We start from the raw sequence: 20,891 nt of genomic DNA on the forward strand, positions 1-20,891 counted from the left end.
GGATACAGAAAGTTGCGGCAGTGGAATTAGGGTTTTGGCTCCTGTTCTGATCGTTTGGGGGTACGTGTGTATATATAGGACGAAGGAGTACGTCGGTGGAGCACCGAGGGGCCCACGAGGCAGGGGGTGCGCCTTAGGGGGGGCGCCCCCCACCCTCGTGACCACCTCTTTAATCCCTTGCAGTAGGGTCCAAGTCTCCTGGATCACGTTCGGCGAGAAAATCACGTTTCTGAAGATTTTATTCCGTTTGGACTCCGTTTGATATTCTGTTTATCCGAAACACTGAAATAGGCAAAAAACAACAATTCAGGGTTGGGCCTCCGGTTAATAGGTTAGTCCCAAAAATAATATAAAAGTGGAAAATAAAGCCCAATATAGTCCAAAACAGTAGATAATATAACATGGAGCAATCAAAAATTATAGATACGTTGGAGACGCATTAGGCATCCCCAAGCTTAATTCCTGCTCGTCCTTGAGTAGGTAAATGATAAAATGAGAATTTTTGATGCGGAGTGCTACTTGGCATAATTTCAATGTAAATCTTCTTAATTGTGGTATGAATATTCAGATTAGAAAGATTCAAGACAAAAGTTTATATTGACATAGAAAATAATAATACTTCAAGCATACTAACAAAGCAATTATGTCTTCTCAAAATAACATGGCCAAAGAAAGTTATCCCTACAAAATCATATAGTCTGGCTATGCTCCATCTTCCCCACACAAAGTATTTAAATCATGCACAACCCCGATGACAAGTCAAGCAATTGTTTCATACTCTAACTTTTTCAAAACTTTTTCAATTTTCACGCAATACATGAGCGTGAGCCATGGATATAGCACTATAGGTGGAATAGAATGGTGGTTGTGGAGAAGACAAAAAAAGGAGAAGATAGTCTCACATCAACTAGGCATATCAACGGGCTATGGAGATGCCCATCAATAGATATCAATATGAGTGAGTAGGGATTTCCATGCAACGGATGCACTAGAGCTATAAATGTATGAAAGCTCAACAAAAGAAACTAGTGGGTGTGCATCCAACTTGCTTGCTCACGAAGACCTAGGGCAATTTGAGGAAGCCCATCATTGGAATATACAAGCCAAGTTCTATAACATAAAATTCCCACTAGTATATGAAAGTGACAACATATGAGACTCTCTATATGAAAAACATGGTGCTACTTTGAAGCACAAGTGTGGAAAAAAGGATAGTAGCATTGCCCCTTTTTATTTATTTATTATTTTTTTGGGCCTTCTTTTTTTCTTTGGCCATGTTTTTTTGGGACAATGCTCTATTGAATGATGATCATCATACTTCTATTTATTTACAACTCAATGATTACAACTCGATACTAAAACAAAGTATGACTCTATATGAATGCCTCCGGCGGTGTACCGGGATATGCAATGAATCACGAGTGACAAGTATGAAAGAATTATGAACAGTGACTTTGCCACAAATACTATATCAACTACATGATCATGCTAAGCAATATGACAATGATGGATGTGTCATGATGAACTAGATGGTGGAAAGTTGCATGGCAATATATCTCGGAATGGCTATGGAAATGCCATAATAGGTAGGTATGGTGGCTGTTTTGAGGAAGGTATATGGTAGGTGTATGATACCGGCGAAAGTTGCGCGGTATTAGAGAGGCTAGCAAGGGTGGAAAGGTGAGAGTGCGTATAATCCATGGACTCAACATTAGTCATAAAGAACTCATATACTTATTGCAAAAATGTAGAAGTTATCAAAGCAAAGTATTACGCGCATGATCCTAGGGGGATGGATTGGTAGGAAAAGACCATCGCTCGTCCCCGACCACCACTCATAAGGAAGACAATCAATAAATAAATCATGCTCTGACTTCATCACATAACGGTTCACCATACCTGCATGCTACGGGAATCACAAACTTCAACACAAGTATTCTTTAAATTCACAACTACTCAACTAGCATGAATTTAATATTATCACCTCCATATCTCAAAACAATTATCATGCTTCAATCTTTTCTTAGTATTCAACACACTCAAAAGAAAGTTTCACAAATCTTGAATACCAAGCATATTATTATTAGGCAAATTACCATGCTATTAAGAGACTCTCAAATTAATTTAAGTGAAGCATGAGAGATCAATAGTTTCTTTAAAACATATCCACCACCGTGCTCTAAAAGATCTAAGTGAGGCACATAGAGCAAAATTATCTAGCTCAAAAGATATAAGTGAAGCACATAGAGCAAAATTATCTAGCTCAAAAGATATAAGTGAAGCACATAAAGCAAAATTATCTAGCTCAAAAGATATAAGTGAAGCACATAGAGCATCTTATTAAATTTTAATTCATGTATGGCTCTCTCAAAAGGTGTGTACAGCAAGGATGATTGTGGCATAATAACAAACAAAGACACAAATAATACAAGACACTCCAAGCAAAACACATATCATGTTGGTGAATAAAAATATAGCTCCAAGTAAATTACCGATGGAAGTGGACGAAAGAGGGGATGCCTTCCGGGGCATCCCCAAGCTTTGACTCTTTGGTGTCCTTGGATTATCTTGGGGGTGCCATGGGCATCCCCAAGCTTAGGATCTTTCCACTCCTTGTTCCATGATCCATCAAAAGAATTCACCCAAAACTTCAAAACTTCACAACATAAAACTCAAGATAGAAAACTCATGAGCTCCGTTAGCGAAAGAAAACAAAAGACCACGTCAAGGTAATGTAATGAACTCATTATTTATTTATATTGGTGTTAAACCTACTGTATTACAACTTCTCTATGGATTATAAACTATTTCACTAGCCATAGATTCATCAAAATAAGCAAACAACACACGAAAAACAGAATCTCTCAAAAACAGAACAGTCTGTAGTAATCTGTAGCTAGCGCAAGATCTGGAACCCCAAAAATTCTAAAATAAATTTCTGGACGTGAGGAATTTATCTATTAATCATCTTAAAAAAGAATTAACTAAATATCACTCTTCAAATAAAAATGACAGCAGTTCTCGTGAGCGCTAAAGTTTCTGTTTTTTATAGCAAGTTCAACAAGACTTTCCCCAAGTCTTCCCAACGGTTCTACTTGGCACAAACACTAATTAAACACAAAAAACAAAACCAAAACAGAGGCTAAATAAATTTATTAATTAAATAACAGCAAGGATAAATATTGGGTTGACTCCCAACAAGCGCTTTTCTTTAAAGCCTTATAGCTAGGCATAATATTTCAATGATGCTCACATGAAAGAAAAGAATTGAAGCACAAAGAGAGCATCATAAAACACGTGACAAACACATCTAAGTCTAACATACTTCCTATGCATAGGCATCTTATAGGCAAACAAATTATCAAGGCAGGCAAAAACTAGCATATGCAAGGAAACGGAAAGAAACAATAGCAATCTCAACATAACGAGAGGTAATTTAGTAACATGAAAATTTCTACCACCATATTTTCCTCTCTCATCATAATTACATGTAGGATCATAATCAAATTTAACAAAATAGCTATCACATAAAGTATTTTCAACATGATCCTCATGCATGCAAAGTTGACACTCTTCAAAAATAGTGGGATTAACATTAACTAAAGTCATGACCTTTCCAAACCCACTTTTATTAAAAACTTCATAAGATTGAACATTCTCCAAATATGTGGGATCTAAAGTTGACATTCTTCCAAACCCACTTTCAATATTATTGAAAACATTATAATCAATCTCATATTCATCATGGGGTTTAAATAAATTTTCAAGATCGAAAGAAGAATCACCCCAATCATGATCATTGCAACAAGTAGAGGACATAGCAAAAATAGCATCCCCAAGCTTAGGGTTTTGCATATTATTAGCGCAATTGGCATTAATAGAATTTATAATAGAATCATTGCAATCATGCTTTCTATTCAAAGATCTATCGTGAATCGCTTCATGAGGTAATTCATTACACTTTTCAAATTCACGAATTTCAAGCAAAACTTCATAAAGACAATCTAGTGCACAAAACTCACTAGCAATTGGTTTATCATAATTGGACCTCTTAAAAATATTAGCAAGTGGATGAGGATCCATAGATCTTAGGTTCTCTGTTTAGTAATAAATAAATAACTATTCTAACCATACGAGCAAACAAAAAGCAAACAGGCAAAAGAGGCAAATAGAGAGGGAGGATAGAGAGAGAGGGCGAATAAAACGGCAAGGGTGAAGTGGGGGAGAGGAAAATGAGAGGCAAATGGCAACTAATGTAATGCGAGAGATAGGGATTGTGATGGGTACTTGGTATGTTGACTTTTTGCGTAGACTCCCTGGCAACGGCGCTAGAAATCCTTCTTTCTACGTCTTGAGCTTGCGTTGGTTTTCCCCAAAGAGGAAGGGATGATGCAGCAGAGTAGCGTAAGTATTTCCTTCAGTTTTTGAGAACCAAGGTATCAATCCAGTAGGAGCCCACGCTCAAGTCCCTCGTACCTGCACAAAGCGATAGCTACTCGCAACCAACGCGATTAGGGGTTGTCAAGCCCTTCACGGTCACTTATGAGAGTGAGATCTGATAGATAGAATATTTTTAGTATTTTTGATATAAAGATGCAAAGTAAAAATTAAAAGCAAAGTAAATAACAAAAAAATATAAAAGTGATGGAGATTGATATGATGAGCATAGACCCGGGGGCTGTAGGTTTCACTAGTGGCTTTTCTCAAGAGCATAAGTATTCTACGGTGGGTGAACAAATTACTGTTGAGCAATTGATAGAATTGTGCATAATTATGATAATATCGAGGCATGATCATGTATATAGGCATCACGTCCGTGACAAGTAGATCGAAACGATTCTGCATCTACTACTATTACTCGACTCATCGACCGCTATCCAGCATGCATCTAGAGTATTAAGTTAAAAACAGAGTAACACCTTAAGCAAGATGACATAATGTAGAGAGATAAATTCATGCAATATGAAATAAACCCCATCTTGTTATCCTCGATGGCAACGATACAATACGTGCCTTGCTACCCCTTCTGTCACTGGGTAAGGACACCGCAAGATCGAACCCAAAGCTAAGCACTTCTCCCATGGCAAGAACTACCAATCTAGTTGGCCAAACCAAACGGATAATTCGAAGAGACTTGCAAAGATAACCAATCATGCATAAAAGAATTCAGAGAAGATTCAAATATTATTTATAGATAGACTTGATCATAAACCCATAATTCATCGGTCCCAACAAACACACCGCAAAAAGAAGATTACATCGAATAGATCTCCACGAGAGAGGGGGAGAACTTTGTATTGAGATTCAAAGAGAGAGAAGAAGCCATCTGTAACACCCTCGATGCGGCTATATCTCCCACGTGTCGAAGCACGACTTAGAGGCATAACCGCATTGAAAGCAATGTCACAAGTGAGGTAATCTTCACACAACCCATGTAATACATAAGGGAGAAAAATACATAGTTGGCTTACAATCGCCACTTCACACAATTACATGAATAAAGCATTAACCATCCAGATACAATCAAGGTCCGACTACGGAACCAAAATAAAAGAAGACTACCCCAAATGCTACACAGATCCCCAATCGACCCCAACTGGGCTCCGTTACTGTTCAACTAGAACGAAACAACACAAAAGGACAAGATCTTCATCGAGCTCCTCCTTGAGCTTGGTTGTGTCATCTGCACGGTTCAACGGCTCCTGCAAGCTGGTTTTGGAAGTATCTGTGAGTCACGGGGACTCATCAATCTCACACCCTCGCGATCAAGACTATTTAAGCTTATAGGAAGGGTAAAAGGTATGAGGTGGAGCTGCAGCAAGCGACTAGCATATTTGGTGGCTAACATATACGCAAAAGAGAGCGAGAAGAGAAGGCAAAGCACATTCGAGAAATCTATGATCAAGAAGTCATCCTAGAACAACCTATGTCAAGCATAACTCCAACACTGTGTTCACTTCTCGGACACCGCCGAGAAGAGACCATCACGGTTACACACGCGGTTGGTGCATTTTAATTAAGGTCAACTTCAGGTTTTCTACAACCGGACATTAACAAATTCCCATCTGCCCATAACCGCGGGCACGGCTTTCAAAAGTTCAAATCCCTGCAGGGGTGTCCCAACTTAGCCCATCACAAGTTCTCACGGTCAACGAAGGATATTCCTTCTGTCGGGAAGACCCGATCAGGCTCGGAATCCCGGTTACAAGACATTTCGACAATGGTAAAACAAGACCAGCAAAGCCACCCAGATGTGCCGACAAATCCCGATAGGAGCTGCACATATCTCGTTCTCAGGGCACACCAGATGAGCAAGACGTCGGGTGGGCCAGCCCAGAGTTGCCCCTAGTTGCTCCGGACATCGCTCAGTTGGACCAACACTTAGAGAAGCACTGGCATGGGGGGTTAAAATAAAGATGACCCTTGAGTCTGCAGAACCCAAGGGAAAGAAAAGGCTAGGTGGCAAATGGTAAAACCAATCTTGGGCATTGCTGGAGGAGTTTTATTCAAGGCGAACTATCAAGGGGTTCCCATTACAACCCAACCGCGTAAGGAACGCAAAATCCGGGAACATAACACCAATATGACAGAAACTAGGGCGGCAAGAGTGGAACAAAACACCAGGCATAAGGCCGAGCCTTCCACCCTTTACCAAGTATATAGATGCATTAATTAAATAAGAGATATTGTGATATCCCAACAAAATATCCATGTTCCAATCATGGAACAAACTTCATCTTCACCTGCAACTAACAACACTATAAGAGGGGCTGAGCAAAGCGGTAACATAGCCAAACAACAGTTTGCTAGGACAAGGTGGGTTAGAGGCTTGGCTTAACAATATGGGAGGCATGATATAGCAAGTGGTAGATATGGCAGCATAGGCATAGCAAAAGAGCGAGCATCTAGCAAGCAAAGATAGAAGTGATTTCGAGGGTATGGTCATCTTGCCTGAAATCCCGCAAGGAAGAAGAACGAGTCCATGAAGAAGACAAACGAACGTAGACGAACGGATCCTCACAAACGCGACGTTATCAGAACTAGCCCGAATAAGCAACACCGAAAAGGAGCAAACAACATAATAAACAACCATCACATGAACATGGCATGATGCGCAAACAAGTATGATGCATGTCCGGTTTAAAGATACATGGCATGGCAAAGTGCACAAGCAATTCTACAAATTAAGTGGAGATCAATATGCAACGAGTTGCATATTGACGAAACACCACAACAAGTTATTTAGTTCTCTCTCATTTAGGTACTCAACAATATTAAACGTTGGTTAACATGGCAAGATGTGAAGCATAACAAAACTATACCATTTAAGCAATTTAAATGGGGCCGGATATAACAAACAACGCATCCGATAAACTCCATATGCATTTAGCAAATTAATGCAAACAACAATTTAAACCATTTTTAATGTTGTTATCATGATGCGGATGACATGTGCAAGTTTTATGCAAGTTTTAAGAAAATGTTGACATGAGCATATTATGAAGCATTTGTCATCGTGGCGGAAATGAAAGGGGTGCCACGGCAACATTCCGGTTCCTACAACTCATTGAGACGTCGGTGCAAAAGAAAGTGTGACGGGAGCGAGCAAAAGAAAGGTGGGGCGCTCCCGGATACCGGGTGTCCCATGTGTCGGTGGCATGGCAACCGAGGGTCGTGCCGGAACAAACGGGCATGCTGCAAACATGGGGTTCATCTCGTATCACACAACATTCGTCCAAGGTGGTCATCTCGACATTATACCTTCGAAGCGTGCAAACGGGCCGGTTCTCGTTCGGTGCCAAGTAGAGGAAGTAAACGTTCTCGGGACGTGATGGAAGTAGGGGGTACACGACGACGGTAGAGGTACTCGCGACGGTAGTGGTATGCATTTTCGTAGAAGGACTTGACGAATCTGAGTCACTTGGTGTCGACGGTAGTCATTCATGTTTCGAGGAGGAAGTAGAGGTTCTCACGATCTTGGCGACGGTATTAGTTCACAACGGTAGTGGAACTTGACGGATCCGATGCCTCCGGACGTAGTGGTACATGTTCAATTTTCTTCGGAGAGGTACATGGCGTTCTTCGGTCATAGGTACTTGACGTTTTGCTACCCGGGTCTTCGGCAACGGTGTTGTACACAAGACGTTGGGGTACTTGTCGGTCCGGTCTTGATGGAGTAGATGTACACGTCGGGGCTTGTCGCATCACCTGGTGTAGTCGTACACGTACGGAGCGGAACTTGGCGTCCTGGTTCGGTGGTGAAGCTGGTACTTGTCGATTCAGGGGACGTCGGTAGAGATACTCGACGCGACACTGTGTACTTGTACACTGTGTACTTGTACACTTGTCGGAGAGGATTTTTCCACGAAGCCCAAAACGAAACAGCCACCATCGGAGGCAACAGAGGCGGAGGCGCACGAGGGTAGCGAGGCGGTGGTCGAGGTGACATGCGCTCGGGAAATGGTACCAAGTGGCAACGGGGCAAGGAGTGGTCCAGTGGCACATGGAGGTCACCGAGAACCATAAGAGCAGCGGCAAGATGGTACGGCGGCGGCCTCTACTCACCGGCATCGGAGGAGAGGCTGCAGGGGCGCCGGAGTTGGCGCGGTCGGAGGGGCTTGCCTCTGAACTGCAGCAGCAGGGTTGCTGACGATGGCTTGCAAAGGAGGACGACGCCATGGAGCTCGGGGTCACGGGGAAGCAGCCGTGCAGAGAGGCCGACGTCAAGGAGAAGGTTCGGTGCGGGGGCAGACCGGACAACGGGCAGGAGAGCAGCGCACGTGGGGAGGAGATGAGATCGAGATCCCTCTCCTGTGCACGTCACGCGAGGAGGATGGAAGGGAGAGGGGATCTGGCACGGGACGAGGGCTCGCGGCGCGGGGAAGAGGAAGGGCGAGGAGAGAGGCGACGCTGTCTGGAGGAGGACGAGCGAGAGAAACTCCTCTTGCTGGCGTTGCGTCTGTGCGGCGGAGGGAGACGAGGGAGAGGGAAATCGAGAGGAGAGCGAGGGATCGAGCGGGCTAGGGTTAGGATTAGAGATGGCCTTGGCTGGGCCTTAGGCTTAGAGGCCGGCTGGATCCAGGTGGGCCGCGGGGAAGGAAATGGGCCTAGAGAGGGATTAGGAGGGGGTCGGCTGGACCTGCAGATGGGCCGGCCAGTTGCTGCTTCGGATAAAAAAACCAACCTTTTGCTATTTCCCATTTACAGAGAAGTAGACAGGAGGAAAAAGGAACGAAAGAAAAAGCTAGGGGTTTTAGAAAATACTGAAACTACTCCTACTGAGCCTAAGAATTATACTTAGCCCAAGAAAAGAAGTTTCATGCGAAAAAGAAGAGTTTGAAACAAACTCATTGAAATTTAATACAAAAGATTTGAACTAGGACGAGGTTTTAGGAGTATCCAAAAATGTTCGGATTTTTGGAGGAACCTCGGAATATGATGAAAGATTAAATAGCAAAGTTAGAGGCCAAGAGTTGTGATAACAAAAGCATTGAGATTTATTTTGCAAGTGTGTTCCGGTGAATTCCAACAAATGGAATATTTAATATAGCTCCCTACTATCGCGAGGGTATGTTATAAAGAGAAGTCACCAGGTGAATTCCCTCGGTTTAAATGGATCAAAGGTCCATGCCATTTATTTAGTTGAGTTAAGAAAAGAAATGACATGATGGCATGATGACATGGTGCAATGCACATGATGCAATGATGAATGCAAAGAACCAAACAAATCACACGACAAAACCCGGAAACCCTGGAAGGCATCTGAAGCTCCGGTCTTGGGGCGTTACAACACTCCACCACTACGAGAGGATCTCGTCCCGAGATCTAGAATGGCACCGGAGGGAAAACGGGAGAGAAAGAGAAGAGGTAAAACTAAGTTGCTTCTTTGACAAACGAGTGAAACCAAAGAACCTTGAGAGGTTAAACCATTTTGAGAAAATAATATAACGGAGATGATCGACGTAGACAACACTCCGCTAGAAAGAGAAACAAGGAACATTACGAGAACCTTGTAGGTTGAATTACATAAAAAAGGGTTGCAATGGACAAGAAGTACATACAAGCACTCCGGTTGAAACGAGATGTACAAAGAACGATAAGGATCAATTATGACAACACTCTGGTTGGAAATGGAAGGCATAGAATCTGAACTTGACAAAACAAGATGATGGGTCGAAGAGAGCAACATCACAATGCCTCTGGAACAAATATAGGAATGGAATCAAAAGAACGGAGGAGAAAGCAACATGTTCTACCTCAAATGAGCTTGAAAAAGCCTCTTTAGGAGAATGGTCGAACGGAGTTGTTGGAAACCAACAACGAAAAGAGTAAGCTTGTAGTGGGCTTATGAAGAACATCTCAAAACTACGAGGTGAAATTCTGCCACTGACGGAAACAATAAATTGGATTGATATGAACAAGGAGACGAGAAGATTATTCACTAGGAGGATAAATGAAGAACTTGGATCATTTATAAGCACCATAATTGCAACAAACCTTAGGGAAGGCTTTAGGTGAAATATAACCCAAGATAACTCCAACGAAGAGGTTGATGGATTTAAAATACCCCATTTTTAACAACCTGTGAATCATGAAACATGAACTAAAATTATCAAGAATGACATAATACCACCTCCAATGATACGATAGAAAGAATTGCACTCCGGATTGCAAGATGGAGAATGCTTGAGCTCCTTTGAAAAGAATCTCAATGAACACTTCGAGAAGGAATTAAATCCTTGATGAACCATAACGTAGAACCTTCATGAAGAACTCGGGTAAACAAAAGAATGATCAAACGGAAGGAAAGAGAAGTTGAAAACACAAGGAGAATCCATGTACCGATTTAAATGAATCTCCGTGGTGAAATAATTGAAAAAGGTTGGAACTCCGGGAAAAAGAGAAGATGAGACAATTGAAATCAGGAATTTGATGAGCCTCCGGAATAGGGAATTGAGTTTACTTGATGAAACAAGAATAAGAATTACATTATGCTCATCCTTCACCAATTAAATTGATGACAAACAATGGGTTTGGCATACTACTTATTCTCATTGAAAAGATTAAGAGAGATATAAATCAAACTTGAGAAGGTCTTCAATGAACCACCGGTATAATTTGAAACAACGAAAGAATTGATATGATAGCCAAGGAAGAGAGATCTTGGAAGAACCACCGTAAGAATTGAAAAATATGAAAGTGGCAAGGACACAAATCACCGGAAAGAATTGGAAAATGAAAGACGATACTTGAGGGAATTTGATACATGAGGACGAATAGATCTCGAACTTATTAGAGAATATTTGAGTGATGCACCGGTAAGATTTGGAGAACGAGAGCTGAAGGCTGAGAATGCATAAGTCTTATGAAAAGATGTGCTCCGGAGAATCAAATTGAAAAGAATCTTGAATTTCTCCGGATAGGTGAAAAGAACTCTCACAATCAAAACAATTATGAGAGGATGGCAACAAGCTAGAATGACGAATCTTTGAGAGAACGGATAAGATTTGGAGGAAAACTCTTCTTCGGTCTTCAAATGTTGATAATGACAATGAGAAGCACCACCAAATTGTTGAGATACTCTGGTATGAAAAATGGAAAGGTTGAGCCAACGGTGAAAAGAATTTGAAAGATCTTGGAGAAATACATATGACTGATATGAATCATTCTTACGTCATACTCCGAAAAGAAATTTGAGGATAGCTCCAGGAAAATAAGAGGAGTCAGGTAAGACCCTGGAAAAAGACCTGTGGGTTAGGGCCCACTCAAAAGATACACCATAGAACGATTTAAAAGAGATATTGCGCCGGTTGAATTAAAAGGCTTGAATGAGATAACATCCTCGAAATATCTTGAACGGATTGAGAATGGAAACGAATCATCCGAGATATTTTCAGCACTCCGGAACAACAGAATAGCGAGAAGTGAATTATTATGAGGTGCATCGGTATGAGAAGGCATTTGAAACAAGGAAAGGATATGACCAACAAAGCTTGAATTCAATCCACCGAAGAAGAAAAAGAACAAAGAATGATGAACTTGAAGCTCCGTTAGAATCTTCATGAGAATCACCGGATACGAACATTGAAAGAAAAGAATGAAGAGACTTCACAAGAATAAAATGGATACTTGATTAAGAAATCTGAGTCCTTGAAGAAAAAAGGGTGGGTGGGTGGGAAAACAAAGTCAACTTGGAACGGTTGAAGACAATACCGTTGAGAAGAACTAGTAATAGATCTTGTGGATGTAGAGATGATCGGATTCACTTGAAGAGAAAAAACATCGGTGAAAAGGATTGACATGACAATCTCGATTATCATGAAGGATTAGTATCCGCATAGGAGTATGAGAACACCGCTTAGGAAAGGTATGGAATCAACATTTGACTTCGAAGCAACTCGAATACCACAACTGAAAACAAAAAACAAAGGATTGGCTTGGAAAATAAGCTGGAATAAACATATGATAGAGATTTCGTCTGAAGTTTTCGTGGTGGGGCCTACACGGGCTCGATCGTACATCACCATCATGTACAAGGCAGTGCACATGACATACGAAGCATCCCCGAGTCGGCATAGCCAAGGACTCTTTAAGACACAACAAGACCATTGTAAAATCAACCGTGAATAGGCGGACTACTAGACGTCGAACCCCAATTTCATATCATACATCTATCGAAAAGATATCCTAAGAGCTACTTGAATTCCCACTTATAAACTCCCGAAATTTTCCGGTTATGCAATCAGGTGTTGGGGATACAGGGGAAGCATAATATCTCACCCAAAACTAACAAATCCTACATCCAGCTGTATCCATCCTTCAACACATAACCAAGAAACCTTCAGAAATCGTCTACCTCAACCTTCGAAAAGCATCTGTTATACGAGTTATGGCAATACTCCCGAACTCCCGCCCCAGTACTGGGTGGCGTCGAGGTTATCTCACCAACAACTGCATAAAAGAGATTTTCGATGTCGGCGAAACTAATCTCAGGTATTCCAGAACTGCAACGATAAAATTGTGACGACAACACCTCGGAGCTCAACTCCCTGGGACACTGCCACAACCCCTAAACGACAGGAGGCACCAAAAACAATGTTCTCGTCACAAAACCATCGGAACGATTCCAAGATACCCGCGTGATCCTAAAAACAATTAGTGAAATTTGAGAAGAGAAGAGTCAAAACTCTACGTCAGGATGCCTCACTAGAGCGACGAAGGGACTGAGGAGTAAAAAGAATTCCTAACTCTCCGATATATAATTCCTAAATGACTCAAATCATTTCTAGACTCAACAACGCCAGCGACTCGATAAAGCAGGGGGCTCCTAAGGTCGGGGATGGCTCTGATACCAACTTGTAACGCCCTCGATGCGGCTATATCCCCCACGTGTCGAAGCACGACTTAGAGGTATAACCGCATTGAAAGCAATGTCGCAAGTGAGGTAATCTTCACACAACCCATGTGATACATAAGGGAGAAAAATACATAGTTGGCTTATAATCGCCACCTCACAAAATTACATGAATAAAGCATTAATCATCCAGATACAATCAAGGTCCGACTACAGAACCAAAATAAAAGAAGACTACCCCAAATGCTACACAGATCCCTGATCGACCCCAACTGGGCTCCACTACTGATCAACTAGAACGAAACAACACAAAAGGACAAGATCTTCATTGAGCTCCTCCTTGAGCTTGGTTGCGTCATCTGAACGCTTCAACGGCACCTGCAAGCTGGTTTTGGAAGTATTTGTGAGTCACGGGGACTCAGCAATCTCACACCCTCGCGATCAAGACTATTTAAGCTTATAGGAAGGGTAAAAGGTATGAGGTGGAGCTGCAGGAAGCAACTAGCATATTTGGTGGCTAACATATACGCAAAAGAGAGCGAGAAGAGAAGGCAAAGCAAGTTCGAGAAATCTATGATCAAGAAGTGATCCTAGAACAACCTACGTCAAGCACAACTCCAACACCGTGTTCACTTCCCGGACTCCGCCGAGAAGAGACCATCATGGTTACACACGCGGTTGGTGCATTTTAATTAAGGTCAACTTCAGGTTTTCTACAACTGGACATTAACAAATTCCCATCTGCCCATAACCGCAGGCACGGCTTTCGAAAGTTCAAATCCCTGCAGGGGTGTCCCAACTTAGCCCATCACAAGCTCTATCGGTCAACGAAGGATATTCCTTCTAGCAGGAAGACCCGATCAGGCTCGAAATCCCGGTTACAAGACATTTCGACAATGGTAAAACAAGACCAGCAAAGCCACCCAGATGTGTCGACAAATCCCGATAGGAGCTGCACATATCTCGTTCTTAGGGCACACCAGATGAGCAAGACGTCGGGTGGGCCAGCCCAGAGTTGCCCCTGGTAGCTCCGGACATTGCTCACTTGGACCAACACTTAGAGAAGCACTGGCCCGGGGGGGTTAAAATAAAGATGACCCTTGAGTCTGCAGAACCTAAGGGAAAGAAAAGGCTAGGTGGCGAATGGTAAAACCAATGTTGGGCATTGATGGAGGAGTTTTATTCAAGGCGAACTGTCAAGGGGTTCCCATTATAACCCAACCGCGTAAGGAACACAAAATCCGGGAACATAACACCGATATGACGGAAACTAGGGCGGCAAGAGTGGAACAAAACACCAGGCATAAGGCCGAGATTTCCACCCTTTACCAAGTATATAGATGCATTAATTAAATAAGAGATATTGTGATATCCCAACAAAATATCCATGTTCCAATCATGGAACAAACTTCATCTTCACCTGCAACTAACAACGCTATAAGAGGGGCTGAGCAAAGCGGTAACATAGTCAAACAACAGTTTGCTAGGACAAGGTGGGTTAGAGGCTTGGCTTAACAATATGGGAGGCATGATATAGCAAGTGGTAGGTATGGCAGCATAGGCATAGCAAAAGAGCGAGCACCTAGCAAGCAAAGATAGAAGTGATTTCGAGGGTATGGTCATCTTGCCTGAAATCCCGCAAGGAAGAAGAACGAGTCCATGAAGAAGACAAACGGACGTAGACGAACGGATCCTCACAAACGCGACGTTATCGGAACTAGCCCGAAGAAGCAACACCGGAAAGGAGCAAACAACATAATAAACAACCATCACATGAACATGGCATGATGCGCAAACAAGTATGATGCATGTCCGGTTTAAAGATACATGGCATGGCAAAGTGCACAAGCAATTCTACAAATTAAGTGGAGATCAATATGCAACGAGTTGCATATTGATGAAACACCACAATAAGTTATTTAGTTCTCCCTCATTTAGGTACACCACGGCGGAGGGAGACGAGGGAGAGGGAAATCGAGAGGAGAGCGAGGGATCGAACGGGCTAGGGTTAGGATTAGAGATGGCCTTGGCTGGGCCTTAGGCTTAGAGGCCGGCTGGATCCAGGTGGGCCGCGAGGAAGGAAATGGGCCTAGAGAGGGATTAGGAGGGGGGTCGGCTGGACCTGCAGATGGGCCGGCCAGTTGCTGCTTCGGATAAAAAACCCAACCTTTTGCTATTTCCCATTTACAAAGAAGTAGACAGGAGGAAAAAGGAAGGAAAGAAAAGGCTAGGGGTTTTAGAAAATACTAAAACTACTCCTACTGAGCCTAAGAATTATACTTAGCCCAAGAAAAGATGTTTCACGCGAAAAAGAAGAGTTTAAAACAAACTCATTGAAATTTAATACAAAAGATTTGAACTAGGACGAGGTTTTAGGAGTATCCAGAAATGTTCGGATTTTTGGAGGAACCTCGGAATATGATGAAAGATTAAATAGCAAAGTTAGAGGCCAAGAGTTGTGATAACAAAAGCATTGAGATTTATTTTGCAAGTGTGTTCTGGTGAATTCCAACAAATGGAATATTTAATATAGCTCCCTACTATCGGGAGGGTATGTTATAAAGAGAAGTCACCAGGTGAATTCCCTCGGTTTAAATGGATCAAAGGTCCATGCCATTTATTTAGTTGAGTTAAGAAAAGAAATGACATGATGGCATGATGACATGGTGCAATGCACATGATGCAATGATGAATGCAAAGAACCAAACAAATCACACGACGAAACCCGGAAACCCTGGAAGGCATCTGAAGCTCCGGTCTTGGGGCGTTACACCATCTAGCTACTAACTATGGACCCGAAGTTCTGAGGTAAACTACTCACACTTCATCCGAGGGGCTAGGATGATGTAGAAGCCCTCCGTGATGACGGCCCTCTTCCGGCGGAGCTCCGGAACAGGCCCCAAGATGGGATCTAGTGGATACAGAAAGTTGCGGCGATGGAGTTAGGGTTTTGGCTCCGATTCTGATCGTTTGGGGGTACGTGTGTATATATAGGAGGAGGGAGTACGTCAGTGGAGCATCAAGGGGCCCACGAGGCAGGGGCACGCCCTAGGGGGGGGCGCCCCCACCCTCGTAACCACCTCTTTGATCCCTTGCAGTAGGGTCCAAGTCTCCTGCATCATGTTTGGCGAGAAAATCACGTTTCCGAAGATTTTATACCGTTTGGACTCCGTTTGATATTCTGTTTATCCGAAACACTGAAATAGGCAAAAAAAATAGCAATTCTGGGTTGGGCCTCCGGTTAATAGGTTAGTCCCAAAAATAATATAAAAGTGGAAAATAAAGCCCAATATAGTCCAAAACAGTAGATAATATAGCATGGAGCAATCAAAAATTATAGATACGTTGGAGACGTATCAACAAGGTCTATAGTTCGGCTCGACCCTATTTGGACCTTAACTTTTTTCTTCTTTCTTTTCTTTCTCCCCCATATTACAGGCTAATTAAAACCTAGTCAGCCTACGGTCGTGCAAGGGCTCTTTTCCAGACCCTTTTTGTATAAACGCCCGTCGATTGCTCCTCTCAAAGGATTTTCTACCAAGGAGAAATGACGCAGACGTGCGGCATGGCATCAATGGGATCTTTAAGACTACCTTCTCTTTTTAGGCCCTGTATACAACTTCCCTTGTGTACAAATTCTTGGCATGTAAAATGGCCTTGATGTTTATGGCATTATCTATAATAGCACGTCTTGACGTATTAATCAGAATATCAAGGAAGCAGCTTATCGCCAACCCCTGTTCGGTATGGGCTTATTTTATAATCTGTATTCCCTCCTTCCTTCAGATTTCCACATATACTTCGGTCCGGCCTAAATGTCGGGGGCTCTACTCAGCCGCGTATATTTTCAAAAGTCCGAACTCTTCTGGGGTATACTCCGGCATCCCGAATATTGCACTATATGCATCAGCTCCGAATCATGTCTTTGGTCTATAGTTGGGTTGCCCGGCTCCTGTGGTTACCACCTTACGTTCCGCTAGTTCGGCTAAGGTAGTAAAGGGAGAACTACTGTGATTGTGTTTCTGGTTCATCCGGTCAAATACCTTAGTAGAGAAAGCCGAAAACTGATTGTCATGATATGGCGAGAGCTGGTCGGCGATTCAGTGACTTACTACAAATCATTCATGATTTACTCTGTGTTATACGAAGGGCTAATCTTCACCCAGTCATGCAACAAAGGCATCCTAGTCCGGACGGCCGCTTACGCACCAGGGGCTAGTACTTAGCCCCACTATCAAACTCCTATGGCTAAGTGAAAGTAATAAAGCCGCATATTCTGATTGCCTAGTTCGTTGTGCAGACACCTCCTTTATGGACCAAGACATTGGGTCAAGTGTGATCACGCGCTATACCGAACACCCCCGTAGCATCTACGTGGGGGCTAAAGCCGACGACCGGCAAACTTTTAGAGTTAAAATGGTTGCACAAGAGGAAAATAACTTCAGATAAAGGCATAAAATATATTACAAGCTTTGGTTCACAAAACACAGTTTTAACAGCCCTCATACATTCGCTCTAACATAACATCCTTTAAGCATTGGACCTCTACTATTCGGGCAGCTGCTAGGACCTCTTCAAAGTACCTCTCTGGCTTGCGGTGGTCCTTTCCTTCAGGCGGGCCGGCGGTTGCGACATCGGTGGCCTTCATCTTCGCCTAGTGCATCTTGACACGGGAAAATGCCATCGGCGCACCCTCTATGCACGTCGAGCGCTTCATAGCTCCAACTCGGGGAAGCGCATCGACGAGTCGCCTCACCAAGATGAAGTAGCTGCTAGGAATGGGTTCGGCTGGCTAGAGCTGGACTATGAGATCCTTCATGGCCAGGCCGGACTCCTATGCAGCTCCGACAGTTGCTTCATCTGGTTGCTCAACATCGACGGGTGCTCCGGCGCCATGAACTGAGACCAGAACAACTTCTCTGTCGAGTTCCCCTTGTGGGCTCGGAAGAACTGCGCAGCATCGGCGGCGCTCCTCGGCAGATCCGCAAAGTAATCTAGAGAACTCCACAGACGAGTGAGCAAGGCATATCCTTTACCCACAAATATACTCTACAGAAGAAAGGGCTTACCCATCGATATTTGTTTGGCGTGCCAGATCTCTTCATGAGCACTCTGGGCCTCGGTTCGTGCCTCTTTTGACTCCTGGAGGGCCTTGGCGAGTTCGGCCGCTTGGGTCGTTGTCTTCTCCTCCAAGGTCTCGCACTTGCCGATGGCGTCCTTCAGTTCTTGCTCTACTTCTGCCACCCTCTCCTCGTGCCGGCGGTGGGCGACCTGTTCGGTCTTCAATTCTGTAGCCACTTTATCAACGGCTACCCTGTTTGCCTTCGCCTCCTCCTTCGCTTGGGTAAGGGCGCTCTTGAGGGTCTCGACCTCGGCCGTGCCAACTGCATTCATAATCACAGTAGTAAATGGGCTCAACTCCCAATTTGCATATTATTACAGATATATGATCAAACTCTTTAAAAATACACACATACCTTGCGTCTCATCGAACCGCTTGTTAATGCGGTCGATTTCATCATCGGCCAACTTCAGTTTTCGATTAAGCTCAGAAACCTCGGCGGCCTGGGTGGTCACCGCCAACAGGGAAGCATGTCATAAATAGAAAAGTATGTCACCTCTTCCGAATACTATGTGATCCTCTGTCCAGCTTTTCCAGCACTGGACAGAGTCTCAGGGGCTACTATCTACATATAGGCATATTTCCTTCATATGAAAAAGCGTCTAGAGCATTACGTCGCATACCTCGAAGCCTGCTAACAGGCTGGTGAAGGCTTCGTTTATCCCGCGCTTGGCAGATTGAACCTTCTCTACCACCGCACCCATCAGGGTGCGATGCTCCTCCATGATGGAAGCACGTCGCAGTGCTTCCACCATATTATTCGGCGCCTCCGGATTAGTGGAGGCTACTGCTGGAGCTAATGCTCCCTCCTCCTCCAAAGGGGGTTGCTCGCCCGATTCCAGAGCCACATTGGTCTCCGGAATAATGTTCGGCTGGGGGCCGGCCTGGTCAGGGCCCCCGCCGTCGGTCGCCATGGGGGTCGCACCCCCATGTCTTCGGTAGCCGAGGTATCACCCTCGGGCGCCGTCTTGCCAGCCTCTCCCACCTCTCCGCGTCCTGGAGAGGACCTTCAGGACAACACCTCCGTGTCATTCGCGATGATTGGCGAAGGGGCTCGCGGGGGCGTCTCGCTCTTTGCCATCTCTGGTGGTAGAGAACTCCCCTTAGGTAGTGAAGGGTTGGGAGGTCGCGAGCAGGGCTGAAAGATACACAATATAATATGTTATATTATAAAAGTATAGTGGACCGAAGACATATAATAGATCTTTGGCTACTTACGATTCGGCCAGGGGCTTCACCCTGGGAAGCCTCTTGGGGATGGGTTCGGCCTCCGAATCCGAACCATCCGACAGGTCCATCTTCCCCCTCTTGGGCGCCTCCTCCTCTGGGTCTGTGGAGGCTGCCCTCTTCTTCTTCTTCCCCTTAAGAGGGGAGTTGCTTTCCGCCGCCTCCTCCTCCTATCCGTCTTCATCTCCCTTGTGGGAGGAGGGGATTTTGGTCTCTCGAGACACTGCGTCCGAAGGACCCTTGTGGTGGAGGCCGCCCTTGGCCTCCTTGCCCTTCTTCTTTTTGGCCTTCTTCTCCGGCACCTAATAGGGTGCCGGGACCAGCATCTTTGTCAGCTGGGGTTCGGCCGGGTCTTCAGGAAGCAGGACCGGACACTTAATCTGCTCCGCCTTTGCTATCCAGCCCTGTACAAGAGATAGAAACTCATTATGTTTGAGGAACTTATGACCGAATATATATTTGGGAAATCATACTCACCGGTGTGACCGGATTCTCGCTGTCGAGACCAATGTCTTTGATCTCCTTCGGCCATGTTTTTTGGTCCTTGAACAGCAGCTTCCAGATGTATTCGTGCGTTGTGCCAACGAAGTGCTTCAAGGTCCGAGGATCTTCCAGATTGAACTCCCACATGTGAGAGGGCCGGAGTTGACAGGGAAGAATCTGGCGGAAGAGCATCACTTGAATCACGTTAGTGAGACTGGTGTTCTTGCTTATCATGTTTGTGATGCACTTTTGCAGCATCAATAGTTCAACACTTCTATTATGGATCCCCAGTCCAGACCCTTAGCGGTCCATGAGGTGAGCCGCATAGGGGCCCCGGATCTGAACTCAAGACTGGCTGCCCACTTGGCGTCGCGGGGTTCGGTGATGTAGAACCACTCCTGCTGCCATACCTTGACAGACTCCACGAAGGCCCCCATAGGCCAAAGGGCGTTGGTGAGCTTGCTCAGCATGGCGCCGCCGTAGTCCGCATGCTGCCCATCGACCACCTTCGGCTTCACATTGAAGACGTTGTGCCATAGGCCAAAGTGTGGCGGGATGCGGAGTAGCGCCTCACACACGACGATGAACGCCGACATGTGAAGGAAAGAATTCGGGGCTAGATCATGGAAATCTATCCCGTAGTAGAACATGAGGCCCCGGACAAAGGGGTGGAGGGGAAACCCTAGCCCGCGGAGGAAGTGGGGG

The sequence above is a fragment of the Triticum dicoccoides genome, chromosome 4A (assembly GCF_002162155.2).
Source record: "Triticum dicoccoides isolate Atlit2015 ecotype Zavitan chromosome 4A, WEW_v2.0, whole genome shotgun sequence".
Classification (NCBI taxonomy): domain Eukaryota; kingdom Viridiplantae; phylum Streptophyta; class Magnoliopsida; order Poales; family Poaceae; genus Triticum; species Triticum dicoccoides.